General features: G+C 38.3%; 1 long non-coding RNA gene across 1 annotated transcript in view; it reads right to left on the reverse strand.

Annotated features, from left to right (window-relative positions):
• The window catches only part of LOC148425701 (uncharacterized), a 35776-nt gene extending 22307 nt beyond the window's left edge, over window positions 1-13469 (reverse strand). Inside the window, exons 1-3 of the long non-coding RNA XR_015865164.1 lie at window positions 13291-13469; window positions 12777-13136; window positions 4725-4843 (exon numbers count right to left, since the gene is read on the reverse strand). This is a non-coding gene — a long non-coding RNA (uncharacterized LOC148425701). The remainder of the gene's footprint in view (window positions 1-4724; window positions 4844-12776; window positions 13137-13290) is intronic.
• Between the last annotated feature and the right edge of the window lie 1587 nt (window positions 13470-15056).

Consider the following 15056-nt stretch of genomic DNA (forward strand, 5'->3'; position numbering starts at 1 on the left):
GGCATTCCTTAAAAACTTTTTGTGATGCAAATTGTGACATCTTGCTTCAAACTGCTCAATCTTTGAGCGATAATACATTGTTTTTATTAACTGGTCAGGATTGACTTCTGTTAGTTCCTACGGTTGTTAACTGGCTTAGGATGCAGAAACCTCTGATTGAAAATAGTTTCCTGTTCTGGTCACTGGCTGAAGCGGTATCCTTTTCATGGATGCTTTCATATAAATGAATTAAAAAAAAAAAGAGAAGGAAGTGAGGCTTTAATTCAATTGAACAAAAATCCTTGACCATAAACATTTGGGGAATAATTGGAACAGTCTTTTTTTTTTAATGGGTCATGAGCATTGGTTCAGCTGTAAAAACGTTATGTAGAATACTTAAGCTACTTTAGCATAATGTTGTAGTGCAATGTCTCGAGACCAAGGCCAATCTCAAGACCATTTTTTGTGTTATGAGGACGGCAGGGATGGGGACCCAATTGCAAGGGAAGCAGGGGAATCAAGGCAGGATTGCAGGGTGAACTGAACAATATTTTGTGAACAAAAACACTAGTAATAGTCCTGTGATAGGATCAAAATACAAAATCAATGAAAAGAAAATCTAACTAACTCATGGCAAAAAAAAACAAAATGGAAAACAAAACATCACTTGAAGTAACAAAGACTAAGCAAAGATAAACAACAGAGACAATGATCTGACAGACTGATGGATAGCAGGTAACAAAGTAGCTGGTCGGACATTGGCTGTTGCGAATATCTACATGAGGCTTTCTCTTTTTCAACTGATGACAGATTGCAAGCAACGGATAGGTGAATACCGCCACCTACTGTACGAGAGTGTAGCACTTAAGGCTATCTATCAGTCTAGTTGACCTCCATTGCACGTCTGGCTCAATAAGCATATCCTTTGTTCGTTATCGCGAGATCTCATCTGGCAAGATCTGGTCCCATCCCTAATAGATACAGTCTTGGTTTTGTCTCAGTTTCGGTTGCCAATATTCTTGGTCTTCACTCAGTCTCGGTACTCTTTTGTCTCAATAATTTCTTAGTCGAGGTTATTGGGTCTTGACTACACTACTCAAGCGGAACAAGGAATTTGTGCCATAAAACCGCCACAGAAACTTGTTTTCATTGAACTATATAAGTGCTAAAATGAGAAGTGAGGCAACAATGCAGCAACCGTTGCAACATATTGGAAGTAGAAAATCTGCAATGCATGAACGGATTCTCACTGGTCAATTTAAAAATGAAAACATTGTAGTCTATATAAGAGTTCATTGCAATTTGTATATATTATACCATCCATGCATATGTTGGGACTGTGGGAGGAGACCGGTGTACCTGGAGAAAACCCATACAAGCATGGGGAAAACATGCAAACTTCACTCAGGAATGCCGAAGATGGGAGTGATCTCAAATTTGCTAACCAGTTAGCCCATGCTAGACAATATTGATTAAAAAAAAAGTGTGCCAATTCAGTTCTATACTCAGTACTTCTATACAGAATACTCTATATTCAGTTCTTCTGTCTATGCAGGGAGCGCATAATTATTAGGCATGTTGTATTTTTGAGGATTAATTTTATGATAGAACAACAACCATGTTCATAATGAGCCCAAAACACTCATTATTATTAAAACTGAATATTTTTGGAAGTTGGGGTGGGGCTTTTTTAGTTATAGCTATTTTACAAGGATATCTGTGTGTGCAGATGACTATTACTTGGCGTAATTATTAGGCAACTTAACAAAAAACAAATCTTGTATATACCAATTTCACTGATTTATTTTGTCCAGAGAAACCAATATAACAGCTCAACATTCACAAATATACATTTCTGACGTTCCAAAACAAAACAATAATGAATCAGTTACCAATATAGCCACCTTTCTTTGCAAGTACACACAAAAGCCTGCCATCCATGGATTCTATCAGTGTTTTGATCTGAACACAATCAGGTTTGCACGCAGCAACAACCATAGCCTTCCAGACGCTGTTCAGAGAGGTACTGTTTTCCCTCCTTGTAAATCTCACATTTGATGAGGGACCACAGGTGCTCTATGGGGTTCAGGACAGGTAAACAAGGAGGCCATGTCATTAGTTTTTCTTCTTTTAGACCCTTTCTTGCCAGCCATGCAGTGGGGTACTTGGATGCATGTGATGGATTATTGTCCTTGAAGAATGGACACTTTTTTCCTGTACCCCTGCTTGAAAAAGGTGTCTTCCAGAAACTGGCATTAAGACTGGGAGTTGAGCTTGACCCCATCCTCAACTCGAAAAAGCTCCACCTTTGATGATAACAGCCCATACCAGTACCCCACCTCCACCTTGCTGGCGTCTGAGTCGGACTGGAGCTTTCCGACCTTTACTGCTCCAGCCACAGGTCCATCCATCTGCCGCATCAAGACTCACTCTCATTTCATCAGCCCACAAAACCTTAGAAAAATCATATTTCTTGGCCCAGTTTGTGTGTCTTGCTCAGTGGGGGTCGTTTTTCAACCTTTCTTACCTTGGCCAAGTCTCTGAGTATTGCACACTTTGTGCTTTTGGGAACCCCAGTGATGTTGAAGCTCTGAAATATGGCAAAACTGGTGGCAAGTGGCATCTTGACAGCTGCATGCATGACTTTTCTCAGTTTATGGAAAGTTATTTTACAGTTTGGTTTTTCCACATGCGTCTTGCGACCCTGTACACTATTTTGAGTGAAACGTTGGATTGGTCAATGATCACGTTTCAGAAGCTTGGCATTTTTAAGAGTTCTGTATAGAGAATGCTATCTCACTATTTTTGACTTTTCGGAGCCTGTCAAGTCCCTCTTCTGAACCATTTTACCAAAGGAAAGGAAGTTGCCTAATAATTATGCACACCTGATATAGAGTGTTGATGTCATTAGACCACAACCTTTTCATTACAGAGATGCACATCACCTGATATGCTTAATTGGTAGTATTGAAGAAAGACAATATGCATAAAGAAGGTGAAGTGGTCAAAATACTCATTTGCCTAATAATTCCGCACTCTGCCTGTTTTCAATTTAACCTTCCCCCAATACACCTGAGTTAAATGATTAAGATTGTTATCAGGCGACTGTAAACTTGCTAATTAGCTGATCATTTTGATTAGATGTGTTGGAGGAAAGTTGCATGCACAATAGGCTGAATAGGGGCTCTTGAGGATTGGACTTGCACCCTTGATTTAAATCATCGTGAGTCTCAGTGGTAACAGGGACAAGTCCTGTTAAGGAGTAATGAAGTCCTGAGTGGCTCTGTCCAAAATGACCACATGGCTTACAAGTAGCTGCTTGAAATCTTCATTTGTATTAATCATGGTTTAAAAGCAGTGATAAATTCAGTCTGAATTTCAAGTCAAAAGCTTCTCGTTGTTCATGAGATCATTTATGTTTCTGAAATGAGCAATAGAAGTGTGTTTAGGTCTAAAGTGCTTTTAATGGGAAATCACCTTTGATACGATATATGATAACCCACAGGTGTCAAACTCAAAGCCCGGGGGCCAAATACGGCCCACCACATCATTTTATGTGGCACGTGAAATGCTAAATAGGACTTCAAGTTTCTTGCTAAATACCATATTTTCAAGTTGTCTTCAACTTTTACGTTTTTATTCAATAATAATTGACCAGTTTTTAGTTTCTTCTGATTTCAAATTGTGTGACAATTATACATAAAATGTATTTGACTTCACAGTCATACCTGCCCTCCCACAGAAACTATTTCTACTGTGTGGCATATGATAAAAATGAGTTTGACACCCCTGCCTTAACCTGAACAAAGCAAAAAGATTTCAAACATGCCATCAAGTGTCTGATTTATTCAACTTTAGAACCTTTCCAACTTAATGTGTATTGGTCCACAAAAAAAACAACATAAAGTGTCTTCTTTTGGATTACAGAAGTGATCTGTTATCAAAAAGAAATAACTTAATCATTAATAAATATTTGTCCATATAAAGTGTTATCAAAAAGAAACAACTTAATTTTTAATAAATATTTGTCAATATAAAGTGTCAAACCTTTTCTCAAAAAGAAAACATCATGACTAAATATGTGTCCACAGAAAACTATTGAACATAAAGTGTCCTCTTTTGGGATTACAGTAGAGATCTGTTCACAATAATAAAAAAAAAAAAAAAAAACTTCATATTTTTTTAAATAAAATATATATTAATAAATATTTGTCCCCCCCAAAAATCAACAAAGAGTCAGAAGGTTTGTCAAAATTAAATAATAATTAATAAATATGTGTCCACGGAAAATTATTCATCTTAAAGTGTCCTCTTTTGGGATCATAGTAGAAATCTGTTAACAAAAATAAATCTTTAACTTGATAGGTAACGGAAGGTGGCACGTGACAAGTTGGGTCAAACCATTCTAGTATGGGGGAGAATCTGGCCTTTTAAAATAATTATATTGAATAACCTAATGGACATATAATTTATTTTATGAATTTATATTTTCATGACACATTTCAATTATTCAATACTTATTTTTATAGGATTTTTGCATGTTTGTTTCATTTAAAATCCTGAGTCCTGAGTACCCCCTGGATTCCTTCAAGTACCCCCAGGGATACCCGTACCTCCATTTGAGAACCAATGATATTGAGCATCCCTTATTATATGGGAGCAATAAAGTGGGTGTTCTAAGTCAAAGGTGTCCTCTCTACAGTGGCAGCAGTGAGTTCAAAAGACTTGCCGTCAAGGGTTCTTACCTCGGATCTGTTCATTATCTTTGGCCAGTTGTCAAGTGCACTCTCTTACGCTCTCTTCTTGGAGGCCTTGTTGAACTGCTCGCACATCTCACAGCTAATTATCAGTAGGATCATCTCACCTTTATGAACAAAATCATAGAGCAAAAAAAAGTTTCGAGGGGAAATCGGCAGGGCAGCACCTGAGGCAGGTGTCGGCAACCGGCAGCTCTGGAGCCACATGTGGCTCTTCCATCCTTATGTTGCGGCTTTGCCTGAATAATGAATAATCCTAGTATCAAACCAACAAGCCACGCATTTGAATTGCAGTCAATGGCGTATGCGTGATAGGGCAAAACATAACACAGATGTTACGAATGTGCCGCAAATACTGATCTCTCTCTCTCTCTCTCGCTCTAATATATAACATAAAATGTCATATACTGTACTTATGAATAGTTGTAGACATACTGTAGAGTTTGAAATGTAAACTTAAAGTAAAACTGCCTTAGTTTTACAAAATGTGTACTCATAGTGTACTTCAACAAACTACTTTTAGTTAAGGGACTATCTTTGTGTTTTCCAGACACTGGCATTTCACCAATTGACACTCAAGTGAAAAAGTACGCACAAGCGGAATTGAATAGGGAGCATTATCATTATATTGGCGAGGATAAGCTGTTTGGACAATGGATGAATGGAAAATGAATGGACAAAGGTGTGACAGGTAATAACATACTCTGTAGGAGTCAGACACTTATTTTCATTGACATATACAATAATACTAAACATATTTCACAAAGCACAGACACGTTAATATATGTATTTAAATAGATATTATAGATATATATGGATGATACATAATGTATATTGTATGTATATGGGAATAATAATTTGAACTACTGTAACCCACTCCAGACTCTGATTTTTTGCATCCTGTGGAACACTCAAACAACATATTTTCCTTCTTTCAAATGTTTGGAGAAGTCCAACTTGAGATGATTGTGCTCAAGCTTTCGTTCTTATGAAAACGCTCTGTGGGTGGAAAGCTGTGGCCAGTCAGCCAGAGCTCCATAACAGAGTGTTTTTGGTTATAATGGGAAATTGACATGGTACATAAGCCTCTTATGTCATAAATAGCCACAGCGATGGTTTGCAAAACACTTGGAATGCATAAAGCTAACTGGGGTGGAAAAAGCAATATCCATTCATATTTTTATATTAGATTACTCCGTTGACATAAGATGTCCCCTTGTCACTGAGGGCCCTTGTTTTTTTTTCCCCACTCAGGCTCTGCTTCGGCCAACAGAGCGAGGCATAAAAAGAGGTGGTGCGTGAAATCCAGTCCACTAGTTGTCAGTCTAATGAAAGCTGGTGTAGGTTTGCCCTAACAGATTGTCAGTAAATTTTTGCTATAAAGCACTTTTTACAGAGGGGACTCATAAAGTGCTTCACAAAGTCATAGTCCATCAATTTTCTATATGGCTTATCCTCATTGGATTCACGGATAAACTGACAATCCCATCTGACTTTAGGTGACACCCTTGAGTGTTTGCCAGCCGATCACATGGCACGTGTGAAAAAAAAAAAAAACATACTATGCACAATTTTAAAGTCTTCAATTATCTTCAGATGCATGGTTTTGTAATGTGAGAAAACCAACACAAGGAAGATCATGCAATCCCCACGCAGAAGGGCCAAAAGCCAACCTGAGAACTCTGAGGCCTGGTCCGTTAACCACATCTGCATTGTGCTGTATGATTAAAGTCAAACATAAATACAGATGACTAAAAAAAATGAAACCGGTCCTACCAAAATACCTAAAAATATATCTTGTTGTATTGGCACTTAAAATTGAATGAGCTGAATTGTACAAGGTCTTCTTCCACCTCCTTATGAATGTCCTCACATCATTTCAGGTGGCCGAATTCCCAGTGCGCAATGCTTATCGAGAGAAGAATCATTCCAAATTGGAGAGCATCCAGCTGATGGATCATCAAAAAGATCTCACCGGCACCCACGGATGTTAAAAGGAATTTCTTCTGTTAAAGGAAGTGCAGAATGGTAGATCATTAAAATGAAATTTCATACTCATATAAAAGAGAAGCTTAAAAATAATAATAAAATAAAAAGGGCCATAATTCTGGGAATTGGGAACTGATTCCTTGGGAACCGTGATCATTGCAATGATGGCACAGGTATGCTATAGCTCAGATGGGAAATAGGCCTTTTACGATAAAAAAAAAATCTGGTTTTGATCAAATGAATTCTCTATAAAATTAATATCCCCGAGGGACTGGAACAGACTGCTTCTGGATAATCGCAGATAAATTTACGTCCCATTGATGTCACATTCAAACTCTCCTGTGGCTGTGACGAGTTGCTTTTTTTAGGAGCTTCTTTATATTTAATCACTTATATTTTTCAAGTTGGACTGTCCTTAGCTTGCGTTCTCTGTATTGAACCATATTTCACCTTTATTTTAAAGATGATTGTGGATAAGAGCATAAACCTAGGGGAAAACATTATTTTTAATAACCTGTTACACTATAATAGACGGTCGATGCATTTGCTTTTTGAAAATGTAAATCTGAAGTGCATTCAAATCCACACAAATAAAAAACAGTTATAATTCCTAATGATAAGAAGAGCAGTAGTAAATAATAATAAGCAAACCACTATCCAGCACTGTGAATTATTGCTTAGCATGTCAGGAGCTAAACTTATGGGGTTGGAGCTCAAATCTTGGCTGTGGCCTTCATAGCGTGTGGAGTTTGCATATTTTTCTCCTGCATGATATAGAGTTACATTAAATAGTTCAATAATATTTATACACAGTATATTAAATGGATAATATTTCTTTTATTTTGTTCAGTCTCGTCAAAGGAGAAATGAGGCAGGAAGTCATGCTGGGGGAGTTCTGCAAGACTCAGATAAGACATCCGTGTATTATCCTATTGCTTTCAACTCTGCGCCGAGTCTTTCTGACAAAAGGCACAAAGCAAACATTTTATCATTGGCTGGATGTTTGCCGCAGCTTCCGAGGAAGAACTTGTAAAATCTGCTGACCCACTCCTCACACATTTGAACCCAAATTCTCTCGCTGTGAGCCAATAGTGCTAACCACTCTACCACTGCGCTTGAAATAAGCAGTCCTCTGTCAACCTGGCTTATTGTAGCGGGCATGCAGTGAGCACATTTAGGCAGCTGGGAGTTGAGACAAGATTTAATAGCATATCGATTCCTCAGACTTGATTAAGATCAGCCTTGTTTCTCCTGCTACTTGTTTATAAATTAGAGCTCGTGAAGTGACTCATTTGGGCAATGCATGGATTGAATGTTGTAGATGTAACATTGCACTTGTTTATTTTGAGCTGTGTGCGTGTGTGTGGGGGTTACAAAATTTGAGTCTGTATTCATTAAATCAACACTTCTGACATCAAACCCAAATGTATTTATCTATGTGAAGGCATTACGACTGATGTAGGTCTTGTATCGGACATGATTGGTCTTGGTCTTGTTGCTGTTAAGCGTACATTGTACTGAGTTTTCTACTCCTAGAAACAGTAAAGTATTAGATTTTATGCTGATCCAATTGGCTCGATCGTGATCTTCCGATATTCGCCATATCATGCAAGATCAATCATCGGCTTTATTGTCATAATTTGCCAAGCAATCAGTGATGTCATTGATCCGTTTTGCAACTATATACTGTATGTTGTATGAAGGTGGTTAGGGGCAACATTATGGATTTTATTGCACTTGTGTTCCTTTTATTGGGTTACAGCAGTGCTTCTCAATTATATTTTGCAAAGCCCCCGCCCCCAGGAAAGAGAAAGCCTTTCGCGCCTTCACTTTTTACCCGACCATAAATAACGTTAGTATCTATACCTAAAACTGTATCCTTTTTTTCGACACAAGGAAATTAACTTTCAACAACTGTTATAGCATTTATACGGGTTAAAGGTTTGTCTAAGCAGAAACAAATCCAAGTGCATCAAAGTGCCTGAAAAAAAGATGACAATCCTTATTTTATCACAATTACTCTTCACATGGCAAAAGCAAATCCTTTTCCATGAGGTCATCCGTGTCCCCCCCAAGTCTTGCTGAAATAAGGCCTCTTTTTCATCTTTCTAATTTTCTTGTTTTCTTGCCTTCTGCAGAGGCTGTTTTTCTAACACTGAATGACATGCACCTTTTTTTCTTTTTTCATTTTTTCTTTACCTTTTTAAAACATGTTGCCTCAGAGGTAAAAACAGTTAAACATATGTTCACATAGAAATGGCCATTACCATTCACCTCACATAAAGTTTGTTGCCCGCCCACACTCCACCCCACCCAAACACCCGCCAAAAAAGCAATTATCTTCCAAGAACGGCGAGTATGTAAGCACCATTATTTGTGCATGAAAAGTGTCTTTCCATGCATATGTATATTTTATGCTCCCCAGCATGCATGGAAAGAGGTTTCTCGACCTGGACATATAATTCTTCTCAATTATACAGTTGGGCTGCTGCAGGCGTCTCGTCCTGAGGAGAGCCCATTGTTTTGATTAAAAACAATCAGGATAGGATACTGTCACGAACTCTCAGTAAGTTTCCGCTTGGCATGAGGGGAAAGGAGAAAGGTGGCTGATTGAGCCTGGTTACATTATGGGATTCAAAAGATAAAAAAGATTATGGGGGTTCAACATCCCCATGCAGAGTTATGTATTATACTGAATTATACACCAGTGGCTGAATAATTAATGTCATCTCCGTGCAGTTATTTGCAGCTTGTAATAAAATAAAATACAACTCCTTGAAAAAAGAGGAAATTATTTGATTTAAATTTATAGTCATTTCACGATGCTGGACAATAGTGGAACATTCTCTATAATGATATGCATGTTTTATCCTTCTTCTAAGTCAAAATGAATCAACAACAGGGAAACCTTGTTTTATTAGATTCGAAAGAGGAGACAACTTTACAGTAATAGTGAAAGAAACAAAGAAAGAAACAACAAAGTACTGTAAGATATACTTGTGGAAAAAAGTTATGAATTTCGTTGAGAATGTGTGGTGATTGACTTTTTTTTTTGGAGTTAATGCTGAAAACGGTAGGCTGGAAAACAGCTGAAATCATCCAACAATCAATCTCCCAAAGGCATTTCTGGGTAAATGGAGCAGCCCATTAAAGTTAGTACAGGCAGATATCTATCTCACGCTAGATAGCATGTCAATAGCCGCAGCGCAACAGTGACAGACTGCGCCATTTTGAAGTCAATAATCCTTTACAACAGCCTGGAGGGTGAGCAGGCAACTGTGCAACGGATCTTCCTTAATGAGCCTCTTTTTATGCTGGGGACGCATGGGGTGTGACTGTTATTTATTTCGGGTTCCAGTGGCATTTTATTACAGGACATACACATTCAACTCACCTCATCTTTGTTTATATAGCAAGAAAAGAGTTGTGTTTTTTTTTTTTTCAAGTTGTGACCTCAATGTATACAATATATTGTTTCATTGTCCAATGATCACATTGGATCACCCAATCCATTAATAACCACTGTATCTGCATGCCTTGCAGTGAAAGGAGCTTCCTTACTACAAAAACAATCATGTGACGTCTCATCAATTGCAGTTTATTTTGGTCGGCTTGTCAAAAAAGTTACACAGATTGTTGCTCAGCGATCATTTTTTACCACATAGAATGACAGTTATATATATATATATATATATATATATATATATATATATATATATATATATATATATATATATACACCCCACACACACCTGCACGTTTTTTTTTTTTGTTTCTATGTGTAATCCGGCGGGTTTTTGTATTTCTGTGTATAATCCGTCTCGCTCCCACATTTCAAACGCATGCATGTTCAGTTAATTAGAGAGTCTAACTTGTCCAGAGGTGTGAACAATGGCTCACGCTAGCACAGCAGCTCGCCCTAGATCTTAATAAGGACAATCAACATACAAAATAGATAGATGAAAATTTTAATTTTGCGCTTCAGAGATCAGGATCATCATAAGGATTTAAAGTGACTTATTTTTAGCACGGTTTTATTTTATTCTATTTTTTTTTTTGCCATAATTCCAGAATTTGTATTTCCCTCAATTTCAAGGTTTATAAGATTTAATAAAAGTGCAAGAGAAAACAGCAAACAGCATGGATTCTTTGTGTGATAATTATTTCAATGATTTTAATGAACCAAGTGATTTTTTGGTCACCCAACAGGTTTAGAGAGATGAAATTCCACAATAACGTATTGTGACAAAAGTAATGACCTTTTCCTCAAATGACGGCATTAATATTTGACAAGAATTCACTCAATGGAGTATGACCCTACAGAGTACTACTAATGTGACATTCGTGAATGAACCGAGTCTTTTGAATGGCTCTTTAATGTGTAACGATGGGAGTCTTAGTGTAATGTTTATTTTACGAGTAACTCTGGTGCTTTAAAATAAATTGAAAAAAATAAAAGAGCCGTCTTTTGAATGACATTTTTTGTGAACAGTTCATGAATTATTTTTTCCCTTTAAAGAGCAGAAAGTCCTATCACCTGTTATATTGAAGAACTGAAAGGAAACAGGAAACTAAATACACTCAAAACTAACAGCGCAAAAGGAGCACCTGGACAAGAAACAGTTGGAAGAGGGAACTGATTGGCCAACATAAGGGAAGCAGGTTAACACGAACAAGTGAACACAATCCTACTGATGAGGACACACACAAGGGGAACAAAACATCAACTTAAACACATGAACAAAACCCCACAACTCGAAAACACAATTAAGAAATCAGCAAAAGCCCAAAACTGAAAACGGAAAACGCCGATACAAACCCACAGAACACAAATAAAAACAGAGCATAATATCACTACGACAGACTTTGATTTCATTACTATTCATTTTAATCAAGATTCACAGATGGCATGTGACGTATACTGTATTATGCCTACAGTGTTCACCTTTTCGAGCTGCAATCTGAGGCTGTCTCAAAAGGGTAATTTGTTCTGTATGAAAAGTGTGTAAGTGGTTTCCAATCCATTACAAACATGACAGATGATGAACTGCTTATGGTAATAAACTTTGTTGACCTATAGCTGTTCCAGCTCTGGAAATGTCATTTGGTATGCTTCTGTTTTTTACATTTACTCATGGCTGATTACCAATCTCCAGGATAAAAGTATTTATGGACACGGGAAAGTAATTATCCTGTTATTCTATGGTGTCCAATTATTTATTGGACACTATGACTGACCACCAAGGTGGATGAGCTCAGCTACTAAAGACTGATTAGTCCTGACATTTCTCACTGTACTTTGACCTTTATTTGAACAGGTGGCTCAAAATGTGGCCATCTAGTTGAGATCACTCTACATGCATGCAAAATGTAGTGTTTATTACTATGACATTTTATTCATGGCTCCGATTACATTAGGATCTTAAGCCTGATTAAATGTTAGTGTTTAGTAGGTGCTATAAAAGAGGCAATAATTTCTTGTTCTGAAAGGCAACTCTGACATTTATAATTTATAGTGATTTCCTTTGATGTCGTTTTGTCTGAATGAAATAGTGAGTGTCCTTGTGCTTACAAGAAGAGCTTTGACTAAATACCATTTAGTCCACATCTACTCAGACACCATACTCAGTGGTGTGTCTTGAGTCAAGCGGCACCACCAGACAGGGACAATATCATGATTCTGTATAAAGCAAAACCTCATTCTGGTCTGATTGATAGAGTACGGTTTGCCCTGACATTCAAAGCAAAGTGGGTCTTCTGAGAAAATATACCAACTGTTCATCTCTAGCTCTACAACTGGAAGAAGCTTAATTAATGATGACCTTTGAAGCAAATTTCTGTGAGTGTGAAAAGGTATGTTTAATTTTAGTGCAATGAACATCCATGAAAAATAATGAGGCATTTTCAGTGATTCAGTTGTTTAAGCTCTAACAGCGGGAAACCGGTCATTTATGCAAGGAATATTGTTGTGACATTTCAAAAGAAATGATTCACAGAGGGAAAGTAACCTCCTCATTGAATGGGGCTCGGTGAGAGCATCAAGGGAATTACCTCGAAGGTGGGTTGCCGATAGCACCACAAAGGTCAGAATCCAAATCCTCATTCACACATATTCAGTCATATTCTGCATGCGGTGAAACGCCACAACCAGGAGTGTTATTTTGAGCCCTCTGCGTGAATGGAGCTGGAGCTGACAGGCTGTACAGACAAGGAGTGTCAGTTATGAGGCAGTCTGTCACCCTTTTGCCTCTATTGCTTGCTCCATCTATTATATTCCTCTTTCTGTTCAAAGAAAAGAGACAGGCAAGCCATGGCTTCTAATGTTCTTTGAAGATAAAGACAGCACAACCCTTCACAGAGATGCAATAATTAGGGCTCGGGCAGTGTCCATTAATCATACGTTTGTCACATCTGTAAGACAACACATACAGTACATACGCTATTAATGTTTTGATGAGTTTGGGCCTAAATACAGCAATTCGACATTTGAAGTTGTTGGATCTTTCACATTTGTTCGTAGTTTCGATTGCGGGCTCAATTGAATAATAGTATATTGTTTACATACCTTTGTGAAAGATTCCTGCGCGTTCGGGTATGAGCCGGCATAAACACACATGCGCACGTTCATCGCGTCAACAACACTTCGAAGATTTATTATTACCAAATTGTCTAATGCAGTTTACAAGACAATTGTCCAAAGCAGAGATCTCTGGATCATTCCCGTGTCATGGTGAGAATGATGCCGGTTCCTCATCCGCCGCCCTCTTTTATATTTCCACCGAATAGGGGTTGTCACAGGTCTATGTCATCATGTTGGGTTGTTTCCTGTCCTCTGCTGCCCCCTTTCGGTTGGAGGATTCCAATCCAGACATTTCAGCAACTGTGTAGACGCTTTTGACATACTCATTGAAATACACATTAGAATGTTCTTTTTTGCACCATTATATAGCCCTGACTTTTATTGTTACATTCATCCGATCTTTTAACTCCCCTCTCATACGGTACGATATTTCAGTATTTTATTGTTTGCGCCCGTAGGCGTGTGTGTGTGTGTGCGTGTGTGTGTGTGTATGTGCGTGTGTGTGCGTGTGTGTGCATGTGTGTTTGTGTGTGTCCCCACCGTCCCAGACCTGTGGACGCCAATCACCTTTGTGTATTCGAGGTTGATCATCAAACAATGCATTCTGGAGGACTTTAGCCCCACTCCTATCTTTTGTGGCGCCCCTCTTTTGTTATTGCCGGCAGTAAGTCCCTGTTTTACTGACCGCATGACAAATGATCGCACCAGGTGTTGACCTCCCGGGCCGGCTCCACGGAAAGTTGCTACTCTGAATTTTTCTTGCCAATCAACCTACTTGAAACTACATTCTTTCAAAGTCAGGAAGAGACCAGTATACGCCATTTGATTAGGTAAAAAACATCGTCGTTACGTCAGAGGCATTGGCGGGACAGTTTCGGCTGATTCAGCACGTTGAATTGGCTGTTAGCTAGAGAATCAACGCATATGACAGAAACAGGAAGTGACAAACGCATATACAGTAAGCCAGTGGTTCTTAACGTTGGTGGAGGTACTGAACCCCACCAGTTTCATATGCACATTCACAGAACCCTTCTTTAGTGAAAAATAAAATATGATCTCAAGACATAGGTTGTTTTGTTTGTTTGTTTGTTTTAATAGTGCACAAAATGAACCATGTATGAGCATCACCTTGTCTAAAGAGCAAAACCAACATCGTGCATAAACTCTCAATAAATTACTTGGCTACAAATGAATGTGCCTTTTGCCGTTGCCTTTGGAGAGACCAGTTCACCTTGGGAAGTGCCATGGTCATTTTTACAACAAAGTCTGTTCCATTACTTGGTTTTTACGGCCTGCATCCTCAAAAATGGTTGGTCAAATTTCAGGACCAACAACTTTTTTTTGCTATAATAGTTAGTACGGATTAACACGCAGGAATGCCCAGCATTTGGCTTTTCTACCTATGAAGACCATCGGAGAGCCGATCGGCAGGAAGGATTTTAGTTCTAAATCACGTGCGAATGTCTAAAGAAAGGTGAGTGAGGTGTGTCATCACAATTTGACACAATGAGTCGGGTGCGTCTTCACCCCTGCAGCCAAGGCTTCACCAAACCCCTGAGATCAACTCAATGAGCCTCTAGGTTTTGATCAAACTCAGGCTATGAACTACTGCTCTAATATTTGCTGTGGTTGAAGTCGACATAAGTGCGATAGATGCTCACATAAACTTTGCTCATAACTGACCACATTTTTATGACATTGAGGGGCGTGAAGGTTGTTGACATGATGTGTCCAGCATGTGGCAGTCATAA

Source organism: Hippichthys cyanospilos, chromosome 3, assembly GCF_059441005.1.
Source record: "Hippichthys cyanospilos isolate Australia breed blue-spotted pipefish chromosome 3, RoL_Hcya_1.0, whole genome shotgun sequence".
Classification (NCBI taxonomy): Eukaryota; Metazoa; Chordata; class Actinopteri; order Syngnathiformes; family Syngnathidae; genus Hippichthys; species Hippichthys cyanospilos.